Source organism: Engystomops pustulosus, chromosome 5, assembly GCF_040894005.1.
Source record: "Engystomops pustulosus chromosome 5, aEngPut4.maternal, whole genome shotgun sequence".
NCBI classification, from domain to species: domain Eukaryota; kingdom Metazoa; phylum Chordata; class Amphibia; order Anura; family Leptodactylidae; genus Engystomops; species Engystomops pustulosus.
This window is the reverse complement of record NC_092415.1, coordinates 86,280,730-86,294,272: the sequence shown is the minus strand read 5'-3', so window position 1 is coordinate 86,294,272 and position 13,543 is coordinate 86,280,730.

The following is a 13,543-nucleotide window of genomic DNA, read 5'->3' as shown; positions in this document are numbered from 1 at the left end:
CTTTTTATCTAGTCACAGGGTAATAGTGATCATCATAATTCCCTGTTTCACTTTAATATCATGACCCTGGGGTGTAGTCCTTTTATATCCAGCCTTGCCATGCATCTTATTTTCATTTGTATCTGCCACAACCTTCTCATCCGGGTAATGTCAGCTAATGTAGCCACAGTGACCGGCAGCAAAGCTGATCGTAACAAATGAGTAAGATTACACTTTCTGCAAGAACAACAAAACTGTTTCTATAAAATAGGAAGATGTCTTTTATTTGCACATATTTTACAACAGTCTGATTTTAGTCTTCATATATGATGAAAACTATTCATATGGCACTATTCATTTACTGAGTGTAAACAGAGACGTACTGTAGTGTAATGTAATCCTAGAAGCCAAACAAGGCATCTATAACATAGTAATAAATAATGTAACTGTGTCCTCACAGGATAAGGGAAAGTAGTGAAAAAGATGTGAGTAGGATTATACTTTCGTTATACTTTAAAACTTCAATTCCTTTGGGATTTGACACTAAAATATATCACATTTCTGAGTAGATTTAACTAAATGTACAAAAATATACAACCAAAGACTTTTAAGAAGGAATTTAAGGGAACCTGTCACCAGAGGACATTTTTAGGAGTGGACAGGTTCACATTTACACATTAGTGCATAATGCAAACATGGTGTTGAAAAATCTCAGAGTTGGAGTAATTATGAAAATAAAGTATATTAGACTTTACCTAACTCCATGCCAGCTCCCATGAAGTCCCTGCGGCATGTGGGCACACTAGCATCCGCAATTCTTGAGGAAAACACTTGTCCTCCTCGTTATTCAAAACCCACCTCCCTCTCCCTCCCCCTCTGCCTAATCTAGTAATGATATAAAGCCGCAATAAGTGGTGCATGTGCAAAGAGAGTAGAGACAGGGCAGCCTGACTTCACCACACCATGGGCATGGAAAATAGGAGCAGCTGACTATGTAGTGCTAGATGCTGTCATCAGTAATATTAGCTGGATTGGAGGGAGGGAGGAGGAGGAAAGTGGTCTTAAATAATGAGGATGATGGGTGTTTATGGGTGTTTATCTCAGGAGATGGGGACTCATATGCCCACTTGCTTGTGAGAGCTGGCAGGGAGCCAAGCATTATGTATTACCTTGTCTGTGGGAACTCCTGAAAAAGGCCCTTTGGTGATAGGTGACCTTTAAGAAAGTCTCAGTTCTTAACTTAAAAGGGACCTTCTCTCTACAACTCTTCAACTTAATGCAAATGCAAGTCCTAATTGTTGCATTCACTCAAATAAAGCACTCAATTTTAATGGCAAATACCAAAGTGAAGTTTAAATACAACTCACATCGATGTCCCTTTAGAATTACACATACTGGCCCCCATTTATCAAAAACAGTACAAACTGTTACATGAAATGTTGCGCATGTTCTTCATAAATCTGGCACAACCAGCACGGCTCCGACAGAGTGCACCAACTTTTTTTGGTGCAAAGAGCTCTTAAAAAAGAGCATGCAACACAATTCTGTCGGACACTGCATGATAAATGTGGTGCACTGTCCGACTTTGCACCGGAAGCCCCTTTCAGTGCAGAATTTTGTGTCGCATTGGGCGTAGTGCAGCCTTGAGACAAATGTGCAAGCAGTTGCAAGCACTGAAAATAATGTGCAAACATTCAGAAAAAAAACTTTATTAAATGTGAGACATCATATTAAATAGTGGGGCTGTTTTTCATACATTAAGGGGTATAGTTTCTATGTGTATAGTGTATAGTATATTTAGGCCTCTCAAATTTACTTGAAAACTTAGTTGTCCCTCAAAACAGGAGTTTTGGCAATTTTCATGAAAATGAGAAAAATCTCACCTAGGCCTACCAACATTCTAGAAAAATGAGGGGATACATAAAAAAGATGTCATCATCATGTAGACATTCCAGAAATTTTAGTTATCAAGCTATTTAGGAGGTCTAACTAAATACCTGGAAAGCAGAACATTTACAACATTGAAAATGAAGAATTTTTTCAGAATTTTTTCCAAATTTTAAGTTTTTTCAGAATGAAACACAAAACTTATTACTTAAATTTTACCACTATCATGAAGTACAATGTGTCATGAAAAAACAATTTTAAAATCACCTGGATATGTTAAAGCATTCTGAAGTTATAACCAATTATCAAGTCTGGTCATTCTGGTCAGTCTGGAAAACAAATGTCAGTGATAGGGGTTATAATACTAGAAAAGCCATAAGGATACTAAATAATGCACCTGACAATCAGCATAAACAACCTGGTGAAAGTACTCCTTCTTTGAATTCCATTATAGAGAAATTTTACTGAAAGCCAGCAAAGATCATCAAGTTCCTATACACCAAGATTAGATATACAGATATTAGATGGATAGAAACACTGAGGGTAAGGAAACAAGTTCAGTTTTTCATGTTAAAACTAGGAGTTTATTTTGAAGAAAGTCCATATAAATATATATATATATATATATATATATATATATGAATTGTCCATTATAGACTCTTGTGTCCACATCTGTTTTTGGTTTTCTAAATGGAATAAAAGCGTATGATGCCGGAAGTCAACAAATATTAAAGGAAATCTAAACCTGGGACACTTACTCATGGATCCAGGCACTGTGACTGTGGTAATCTTCTTATATTTGTTATCCATGTCCTCCTTACTTCTAAATATCAACTTGTGTAATTATGCTAATGAACATGAAGGGCTCCTTGGAGTGTTTCCATAACCGCTCAGTGCTCACAGGCTGTTACAATGAGCAGAGTAGGTATCCCCTGCCCCTGCACTTCCTGCTGCTAGATTACATGGGTAGAGGGAAGAGAAAGTGAGCAGCAAGGGGTTGGTAGAGATGATTTTAGAAGGAAGGAGGCCGTGGATAACAAATGTAAGAACAAATGTAAGTCACAGTGCCTGGATCTATTAGTAAGTGTCCCTGGTTTTTCATGCTTGATGGCAGATTTTCGTAAAGTATCTCATCTGAACCATGTGACTTTTTCAGTTTTATAAATGTATTACAAAAAGTTAAACTAATGCCTTAATGACTTGATGCTTTTAACGTAATATAATTTAGCCTTTACTATCAGTAAACCTAAAGATGTCTATATTTTATGACAATATTATCCAAATATTAAGTGAGTCCCCGGCGGCAGAGGAATCTGTAAAATAAGTAAGAAATCTATACTTACCTCGCCTTCACTCTCCTTTATAATGCTATAGCTCTTGTCACTGAAACACAGTTGTTCGTGGTGCACAGTTTGCCCCTTAAGGAGCTACTCACGGTATAAGACCAGTCCACACAGTCTTTGAAAAAGTCCACAGAAATAGAGAAAATAATTTCACTATGACCGGAGCTCCCAATATTCTCCTTCACTCACCATTCAGACTAGCACCATTATATTTGTAGCTGGAAGAAAATATGCAGGCAGATGGTGTGGTACGTTCCAACAAAGTTAACATTTATTTCAGTTCATCATACTCACAAGAGTCCATTAAAAATGCGCATATCACAAATTCACATAACGGGACGCTAGCTTTCCTATCCGTCCGACCTAGGGTTTCGACGGCAAGGCTTCTACCGGGGCGTTGCTGTCGCTGCACCAACTGCTCCTCGGTCTATGGAAGAGCAGGGAGGGTATTATTCCCTCGCACTGCTATAGACACAAGTATGTGCTGTTTTAATAGCCTGTTTCCATGAAAATAAGACACCCCCCAAAAATAAGACCTAGTGCAATTTTATTTCAGCTTATTTAAGCTTGAGGCTTTCAGGGCTCCCATAAAAATAAGACCTAGACACAGTCATTACTACAGCTCCCCCATGCCATACATTAGTATCAGTAGATCATTTAGATACTGCCAGAGATTGTGACATAAGCAAAGAATTCATAGGTTGCGTTACAAATGTGCTACAATCAGCTGCCGGGACAAGAAGGGCTCATTAAAGGAAAGTGCTATTGCTAAACATGAGAGATTAGGGCCAACCATTCTAATAGAAATGGAGTCAGGTCCGCCGGAGTTCACCTTCATCTTCCCGGTGCATGTAAGTGCTTGGCTTGTTGTGGCACCGTCCCAAAAGCATTTGTTATTTTTTGCATATTGGGAAGATTTTCATTCAAACCAGTTAACCTCTATAAGGCTTTTGCTATAATTGAACATAGTTTTATGTTATGCACTACTTCCCCTTTATAGGATTTTGCTTTATTACTCTGTATACTTCTTTAAATTTTAATAATAAAAATATTGTGTAATTCGTATTGTGTAATTTGCTGTTTTATTTATTTCTCATCATTGTATGAAAAGTATCACAATCTTTCCTATAACCACAGCCTGCTGAAAACCAGCCCCATAAACCAGTGATAAAAATCTCACACATAAGATCAAAATTAAGTGGATAATATTCAGGCTCCTTGATTTGTATTGCCTATGTGTCTTGTGGCTGAAACCCACTGTAATGAACTAGCCCACAAATCACTGCTTAATGGGAACCTACTTATACATATTGCTTAATTAAAAGTTGTGAGCTTATTAACATGTGTCTTTGGCACTGAGCTTTGGAGATGTAATCTCTGTGCAAATCAGATTGGGTTGTAAAAGTTTTATAGATCCACAATAATATGAAGTTTGATACTGTAATAACCTATCATGTGGCTAACTATGGTTCTTACACTGAAATCTACATTTTCTATTGTTTGTACATTTAGAAAGATGATAGAAAGACACTGCATTTCCTGTTGTTCTATTTCATACAAAACTGGAATAGACATACAGCATGCTGACTACAAATACAATAACTGTCCACACATAGATTATATATATAGATTAAATATAGATCATGTGTCATCAGATGATTATATATTGTGTAAAAAAATTTTTATATATATATACATTGTTATAAGCTTGTTTAAAAAAAATTAAAACATAAAAACAAATAAATGTTTTATAAAACATGCCACTTAAAAAGTATGCCAGTTTTACTATCTCTAATAAAAAAACAATAGGCTACAATTATGTCCTTTATATAGCAAATTCATCTGCTTTCCCATACAGAATCTGGCAGCATTAGCAAGGATTTCCTATCATTATAAGAGGGTGGCTGAGTTTAGTATCTAGGAAAGATATTCCCAGGGGCGTAACTTGAGGGGGTGCAGAGGTTGCGGTCACACCCGGGCCCTTATGGTGTCACTTTTCCATATGAGAAGACTATTACTATAAACCATACATTATAGTCGGGGGCCTGGTACAGACTTTGCACTGGGGCCCATCAGCTTCTAGTTACGCCACTGGATATTCCATCACTTCCTGGAATCTTTCATAATGTATGACAATACTCTGTCAATAGAAGGGGAAATATGTGTGATTCTCCAGTATGTGAAATTATGCTAATAAGTTTTCCAGGATGGGATAAGGCTACCTTTTAGCTACCTTGTAAGGAAGTTCCCTGGACATCAAGCATCCAGAATTAGATACCTCAGGACCACTGTATGCATCGTATTACAACTTACCTGCACTTCTATTTTAGCCCTGGTTTGATACAGTCAAATATATTAAGCAAAAAGTGGAAGTCAATTAAACATGGCTTACATTTTTCCTCAGTTATCAACTGATTTTTTCAGATATTAGGGATAAAAAGTAGAGATGGGTGAATCAATTCTAATGATTCTAAATTTGTCTAAAATTTCAGGAAAAATTTGATTGGTCACGATTACGAAGTTTACAATGACTCATGGGATAGAATTTTGTTTTTTTTTTTAATTTCAATTTTTTTCCTTCATAAGCAAAATGGCCGCAAGCACACCATGTTACATGGGGCAGAGAACTCTGGAAAGAAGAAAATAGAACATGGCGGTACTGTTCCTCATTGTATGGTGGTAGTGTCCCTCAATGTATGGCTGCATTCTTCACTGTATGTAGGTAGTGTTTCTGACTGTATGGGGGTAGTGCCCCTCAGTGTATGGGGGTAGTATTCCTCACTGTATGGGGTAGTGTCCCTCACTGAATGGGGGTAGTGTTCCTCACTAAATATGGCGGTAGTGTTCCTCACTGTATGGGAGTAGTGTTCCTCACTGTATGGCGGTAGTGTTCCTCACTGTATGGCTGTATTGTTCACTGTATGGTGGTAGTGTTCCACACTGTATGGGGGTATTGTTACTCACTGTATGGAGGTAGTGTTCCTCACTGTATGGGGGTAGTATTCCTCACTGTATGGGGGTAGTATTCCTCACTGTATGGGGGCATTCAGAGGTCCGCTATCACCTGTGGCATCAGTCTTTTTCACTTGACAAAGGGGTCCCTGCGCCCCGAAACGCGTTGTGACTTGAAGACCTTGTAAATCGATCATCAATAAAAACTTTTTACCAATACCCCAGAGTGCGCCATTTGATTAGATCACCTTCTCTAAATACCTTCCACATCTCCTGTATTGTTTGGCAATGACAGACAGGAGATTCCTATCCGAAGGCAGCACCTGCAAAAATTTGTCCTCGTTACATGAACGTAGCGTTGTGCCTACACACAGCACAACCTGACACGGTGAGCACATTTCCTTCTACACACTGAGACTATTCTTAAAAAGGGGTCACCCTATTAGCGCTCTCTCCCTATCCTTCCTTGCCACTCTCTACCCCCAAACTGTATGGGGGTAGTATTCCTCATTGTATGGGGGTAGTATTCCACACTGTATGGTGGTAGTATTCCCACTGTATGGGGGTAGTATTCCACACTGTATGGGGGTATCCCTACTCTCTCCTCCCTGATTCTAAAGCATGGCAGAATATGCTTTCATTTTATTATAAAAACCAATGATATTGCAGTTTCAATTGTATACAATTTGTTGACCACTAAATAAATGATTGTACAGCATTTCACTCTGTTAGCTTCCATGTAAATCCTGTCACTCTTCAAGCAATCCAACATATTTAGGCAGAAACCTACCTTTAATTAACAGTATGTCATAAAATAATTAATCCAAGCATTGTACACTAGGGATGTACACTAACAATTAGCTCCAAGGCTAAATATAACATTTACTGTACACTCTCAAGACACTTAGAGATAAATTAGCAATGGAAAGGAAGCTTAAGCAGGATCTTCAAGGGACTTACCAACACTCATGTATCCTCCAAATTTGTGACAGGTTACGCTAACCTTATTCCTTTCTGAAGCTAAATTTGAAAGGCTACTAAGATATTAAAAAGAGTAATTTGAGATTGTAAATAGAGATGAGCGAGCACTAAAATGCTCGGGTACTCGTTATTCGAGACGAACTTTTCCCGATGCTCGAGTGCTCGTCTCGAATAACGAACCCCATTGAAGTCAATGGGAGACTCGAGCATTTTTCAAGGGGACCAAGGCTCTGCACAGGGAAGCTTGGCCAAACACCTGGGAACCTCAGAAAAGGATGGAAACACCACGGAAATGGACAGGAAACAGCAGGGGCAGCATGCATGGATGCCTCTGAGGCTGCTTAATCGCACCATTATGCCAAAATTATGGGCAACAGCATGGCCATGACAGAGTGACAGAATGAAGCTAGATAGCATCTAAAACATGCAATAATTGACCCTGACACTATAGGGGACGGCATGCAGAGGCAGCGGCAGCAGGCTAGAGAGTGGCATGGCGACATACCCTAAATGGACTCAGGCTTCAAACCAATGGGTGGCAGAGAGGAACCAAAGGAGGTGAGCAAGAAGCGCTCAAATAATATCGGTACATGATAAAAGTTTGCCAGTATATTTTGTGGATTACACAGCAGCTTGGCGACAAAGTTAACATGGAAGCCATGAAAACAACCCAAAATTCTGCCTGACACAGCTCGTTTGATAAGGGGACCATGTATGGAGGCAGTGAACTAGTAGTAGATTAAAGGTTCTGCAGTTAAAACTATGTTAGTTGGATCTTGGCATGGAGTTGGCGCTCCGCTGCCAGGCGAGCTTTCGCCAATCCAAGCCCCTGTCTCTAGGCTACTCCCCAAACAGCACTTCTAAGAACCTTTTGTATAAGATCAAGTGTAGTAGCGTTCTTATAAGTTTAGGATATGGCGGGTGAGGGGAATGTAAACAGATGCGCAAGAAGCGCTGAAATAATATTGGTAAATGATAAAAGTTTATTAGTATATTTTGTGGATAACACAGCTGGGTGGCGACAAAGTTAACAACTTTGATGTGGAATCCATGAAAACAACCCAAATTTCTGCCTGACACACCTCGTTTGATAAAGGGACGATGTATGGAGGCAGCTATATGGACGACTTTTGGAGGTAGCAATGGAGACAACGTGTGGAGGCTGCTATGGAGACAATTTAATTTGGATAGTGCCTGTATGTGGCAGTCCCAAAAATTTTTCAAACCAGAGGAGCAGGTAGGTGGCCCTCCAGAAAAATAGAATAGATTGAGTGCCTGTATGTGGCAGTCCCAAAAAGTTTTCAAACCAGAGGAGCAGGTAGGTGGCCCTCCAGAAAAATTGAATAGATTGAGTGCCTGTATGTGGCAGTCCCAAAAAGTTTTCAAACCAGAGGAGCAGGTAGGTGGCCCTCCAGAAAAATTGAATAGATTGAGTGCCTGTATGTGGCAGTCCCAAAAAGTTTTCAAACCAGAGGAGCAGGTAGGTGGCCCTCCAGAAAAATTGAATAGATTGAGTGCCTGTATGTGGCAGTCCCAAAAAGTTTTCAAACCAGAGGAGCAGGTAGGTGGCCCTCCAGAAAAATAGAATAGATTGAGTGCCTGTATGTGGCAGTCCCAAAAAGTTTTCAAACCAGAGGAGCAGGTAGGTGGCCCTCCAGAAAAATGGAATCGATTGAGTGCCTGTATGTGGCAGTCCCAAAAAGTTTTCAAACCAGAGGAGCAGGTAGGTGGCCCTCCAGAAAAATAGAATAGATTGAGTGCCTGTATGTGGCACTCCCAAAAATTGTTTAAAACAGAGGAACGGGTCGGTGGCCCTCCAGAAAAATTGAATAGATTGAGTGCCTGTATGTGGCACTCCCAAAAATTGTTTAAAACAGAGGACCGGGTCGGTGGCCCTCCAGAAAAATTAAATGCATAAAGTACTATAGCAAGAGCCAGTGGGCCCTGTCAAAAAATAGCCAGATTCCTCTGCTTTACTGTACAAAGAGGAGGAGAAGGAGGAAAATGAGGAGGAGGAGGAGTGGATCAATTATTCAGGTTGAGCTTCCTTCACCTGGTGGAGATTGGAAATTATGAGAAATCCAGGCTTTATTCATCTTAATAAGCGTCAGCCTGTCAGCGCTGTCAGTCGACAGGCGTGTACGCTTATCGGTGATGATGCCACCAGCTGCACTGAAAACCCGCTCGGACAAGACGCTAGCGGCAGGGCAGGCAAGAACCTCCAAGGCGTACAGCGCCAGTTCGTGCCACATGTCCAGCTTTGAAACCCAGTAGTTGTAGGGAGCTGTGTGATCATTTAGGACGATGGTATGGTCAGCTACGTACTCCCTCACCATCTTTCTGTAAAGATCAGCCCTACTCTGCCGAGACTGGGGACAGGTGACAGTGTCTTGCTGGGGTGACATAAAGCTGGCAAAAGCCTTGTAAAGCGTACCCTTGCCAGTGCTGGACAAGCTGCCTGCTCGCCTACTCTCCCTCGCTACTTGTCCCGCAGAACTACGCACTCTGCCGCTAGCGCTGTCAGAAGGGAAATACTGTTTCAGCTTGTGCACCAGGGCCTGCTGGTATTCATGCATTCTCACACTCCTTTCCTCTGCAGGGATGAGAGTGGAAAGATTTTGCTTGTACCGTGGGTCCAGGAGAGTGAACACCCAGTAATCGGTGCTGGAATAAATTCTTTGAACGCGAGGGTCACGGGATAGGCAGCCTAGCATGAAATCTGCCATATGCGCCAGAGTACCAACGCGTAAGAATTCACTCCCCTCACTGGCCTGACTGTCCATTTCCTCCTCCTCCAACTCCTCCAACTCCTCTTCTTCTGCCCATACACGCTGAACAGTAAAGGACTCAACAATGGTCCCCTCTTGTGTCTCGCCAACATTCTCCTCCTCTTCCTCCTCATCCTCCTCCACCTCCACCTCCTCCGATATGCGCTGAGAAACAGACCTAAGGGTGCTTTGGCTATCAACAAGGGAATCTTCTTCCCCCGTCTCTTGTGACGAGCGCAAAGCTTCCGACTTCATGCTGATCAGAGAGTTTTTCAACAGGCCAAGCAGCGGGATGGTGAGGCTGATGATGGCGGCATCGCCACTGACCATCTGTGTTGACTCCTCAAAGTTACTCAGCACCTGACAGATATCAGACATCCACGTCCACTCCTCATTGTAGACTTGAGGAAGCTGACTGACCTGACTACCAGTTCTGGTGGAAGTTGACATCTGGCAGTCTACAATGGCTCGGCGCTGCTGGTAAACTCTGGATAACATGGTCAGTGTTGAATTCCACCTCGTGGGCACGTCGCACAACAGTCGGTGAGCGGGCAGTTGGAGGCGCCGCTGCGCTGCCCTGAGAGTGGCAGCATCTGTGCTGGACTTCCTGAAATGCGCACAGATGCGGCGCACCTTCGTGAGCAAATCTGACAGATTGGGGTATGTATTGAGGAAACGCTGAACTATCAGATTTAACACATGGGCCAGGCATGGCACATGTGTCAGTCTGCCGAGTTGCAGAGCCGCCACCAGGTTACGGCCGTTGTCACACACAACCATGCCTGGCTTCAGGTTCAGCGGTGCCAGCCACAGATCAGTCTGCGCCGTGATGCCCTGTAATAGCTCTTGGGCGGTGTGCCTTTTATCGCCTAGGCTCAGCAGTTTGAGCACCGCCTGCTGTCGCTTAGCAACGGCACTGCTGCTGTGCCTAGAGCTACCGACTGATGGCGCCGTGCCCACGGATGGTAGTTCGGAGGAGGAGGTGGAGGAGGGGTGGGAGGAGGAGGAGGCATAGTAGGCCTGAAACACCTGGACCGAGGTAGGCCCCGCAATCCTCGGCGTCGGCAGTATATGACCAGCCCAAGGGTCAGACTCGGTCCCAGCCTCCACCAAGTTAACCCAATGTGCCGTCAGCGATATATAGTGGCCCTGCCCGGCAGCACTCGTCCACGTGTCCGTGGTCAGGTGGACCTTGTCAGAAACGGCGTTGGTCAGGGCACGGGTGATGTTGTCTGACACTTGCTGGTGCAGGGCTGGGACGGCACATCGGGAAAAGTAGTGGCGGCTGGGGACCGAATACCGAGGGGCGGCCGCCGCCATGAGGTTGCGAAAGGCCTCGGTCTCTACTAGCCTATAGGGCAGCATCTCCAGGCTAAGCAATCTGGAGATGTGCACATTAAGGGCTTGGGCGTGCGGGTGGGTTGCACTATATTTGCGTTTCCGCTCCAGCGTCTGGGGTATGGAGAGCTGAACGCTGGTGGATGCTGTGGAGGATCGTGGAGGCGACGATGGGGTTTTTGTGGCAGGGTCCTGGGCAGGGGGCTGACTATCAGCTGACACAGGGGAAGGAGCAGTGGTGTGCACGGCCGGAGGTGAACGGGCTTGTTGCCACTGAGTGGGGTGTTTAGCATTCATATGCCTGCGCATACTGGTGGTAGTTAAGCTAGTAGTGGTGGAACCCCTGCTGAGCCTGGTTTGGCAAATGTTGCACACCACAGTCCGTCGGTCATCCGGTGTTTCCTTAAAGAACCTCCAGACTTCTGAAGATCTAGCCCTCGCCGCAAGAGCCCTCGCCACGGGAGCTTCACTAGTTGACACATTTGGCGCTGATGCACCAGCTCTGGCCCTGCCTCTCCGTCTGGCCCCACCACTGCCTCTTCCAACCTGTTCTGGTCGAGGACTCTCCTCCGTCTCAGAAGCACTGTGTTCACCCGGCCTCTCAACCCAGCTTGGGTCTGTCACCTCATCATCCTCCGATCCCTCAGTCTGCTCCCCCCTCGGACTTCCTGCCCTGACAACAACTTCCCCACTGTCTGACAACCGTGTCTCCTCATCGTCGGACACCTCTTTACACACTTCCACTACGTCAAGAAGGTCATCATCACCCACAGACTGTGACTGGTGGAAAACCTGGGCATCGGAAAATTGCTCAGCAGCAACCGGACAAGTGGTTTGTGACTGTGGGAAGGGTCCAGAAAACAGTTCCTCAGAGTATGCCGGTTCAAATGCCAAATTTTCCTGGGAGGGGGCAGACTGGGGGGGAGGAGGCTGAGGTGCAGGAGCTGGAGGAGTGGCGATTTCGGTGACATGGGTGGACTGCGTGGAAGACTGACTGGTGGACAAATTGCTCGAAGCATTGTCAGCAATCCACGACATCACCTGTTCGCACTGTTCTGGCCTCAACAGTGCTCTACCACGAGTCCCAGTAACTTCAGACATGAACCTAGGGAGTGTAGCTCTGCAGCGTTCCCCTGCTCCCTCATAAGCAGGTGGTGTCTCACCCCGGCCAGGACCACGGCCTCTGACCCCTGCAGTAGTTGGACGCCCACGTCCCCGCCCTCGTCCTCTACCCCTAGCCCTCGGGTTAAACATTTTTAAAATGAGAGTTATAGCTTTAATTTTTTTTTAACTTTTTTTTGTGTTTTTTTTTTTTTTTTTTTGTGTTTTTGAGTTTTTAAAACCAAACAATGCTATCCTATTGCTATGGCTATTTTCTAGCCAAGTATGAAAGCACACTACTATGCCAGATGAGATGACACCGAGTTATTAAACAAAATAAACGTAAAATAAAAAAGGACAAATGGCAGACTGTGCCTAATTGAAATCCAACCCCTACTAAATTTTCCCACTTCGGTCTTTGCAATGGATATGTGCGTCACTAAGCGCAAAACACAGCGGTCGCAAGTCTCACTACAAATTGCTGACAATTGGCTAGTAGATGCACTGCAGCAAGTACAGCCACCAGCAGATCAACCAGAAATCAAATATATAACGCTACTGTAGGCGTAAGCCGTTTGGATTCTCCTATGGCTATTTTCTAGCCAAGTATGAAAGCACACTACTATGCCAGATGAGATGACGCTGAGTTATTAAACAAAATAAACGTAAAATAAAAAAGGACAAATGGCAGACTGTGCCTAATTGAAATCCAACCCCTACTAAATTTTCCCACTTCGGTCTTTGCAATGGATATGTGCGTCACTAAGCGCAAAACACAGCGGTCGCAAGTCTCACTACAAATTGCTGACAATTGGCTAGTAGATGCACTGCAGCAAGTACAGCCACCAGCAGATCAACCAGAAATCAAATATATAACGCTACTGTAGGCGTAAGCCGTTTGGATTCTCCTATGGCTATTTTCTAGCCAAGTATGAAAGCACACTACTATGCCAGATGAGATGACGCTGAGTTATTAAACAAAATAAACGTAAAATAAAAAAGGACAAATGGCAGACTGTGCCTAATTGAAATCCAACCCCTACTAAATTTTCCCACTTCGGTCTTTGCAATGGATATGTGCGTCACTAAGCGCAAAACACAGCGGTCGCAAGTCTCACTACAAATTGCTGACAATTGGCTAGTAGATGCACTGCAGCAAGTACAGCCACCAGCAGATCAACCAGAAATCAAATA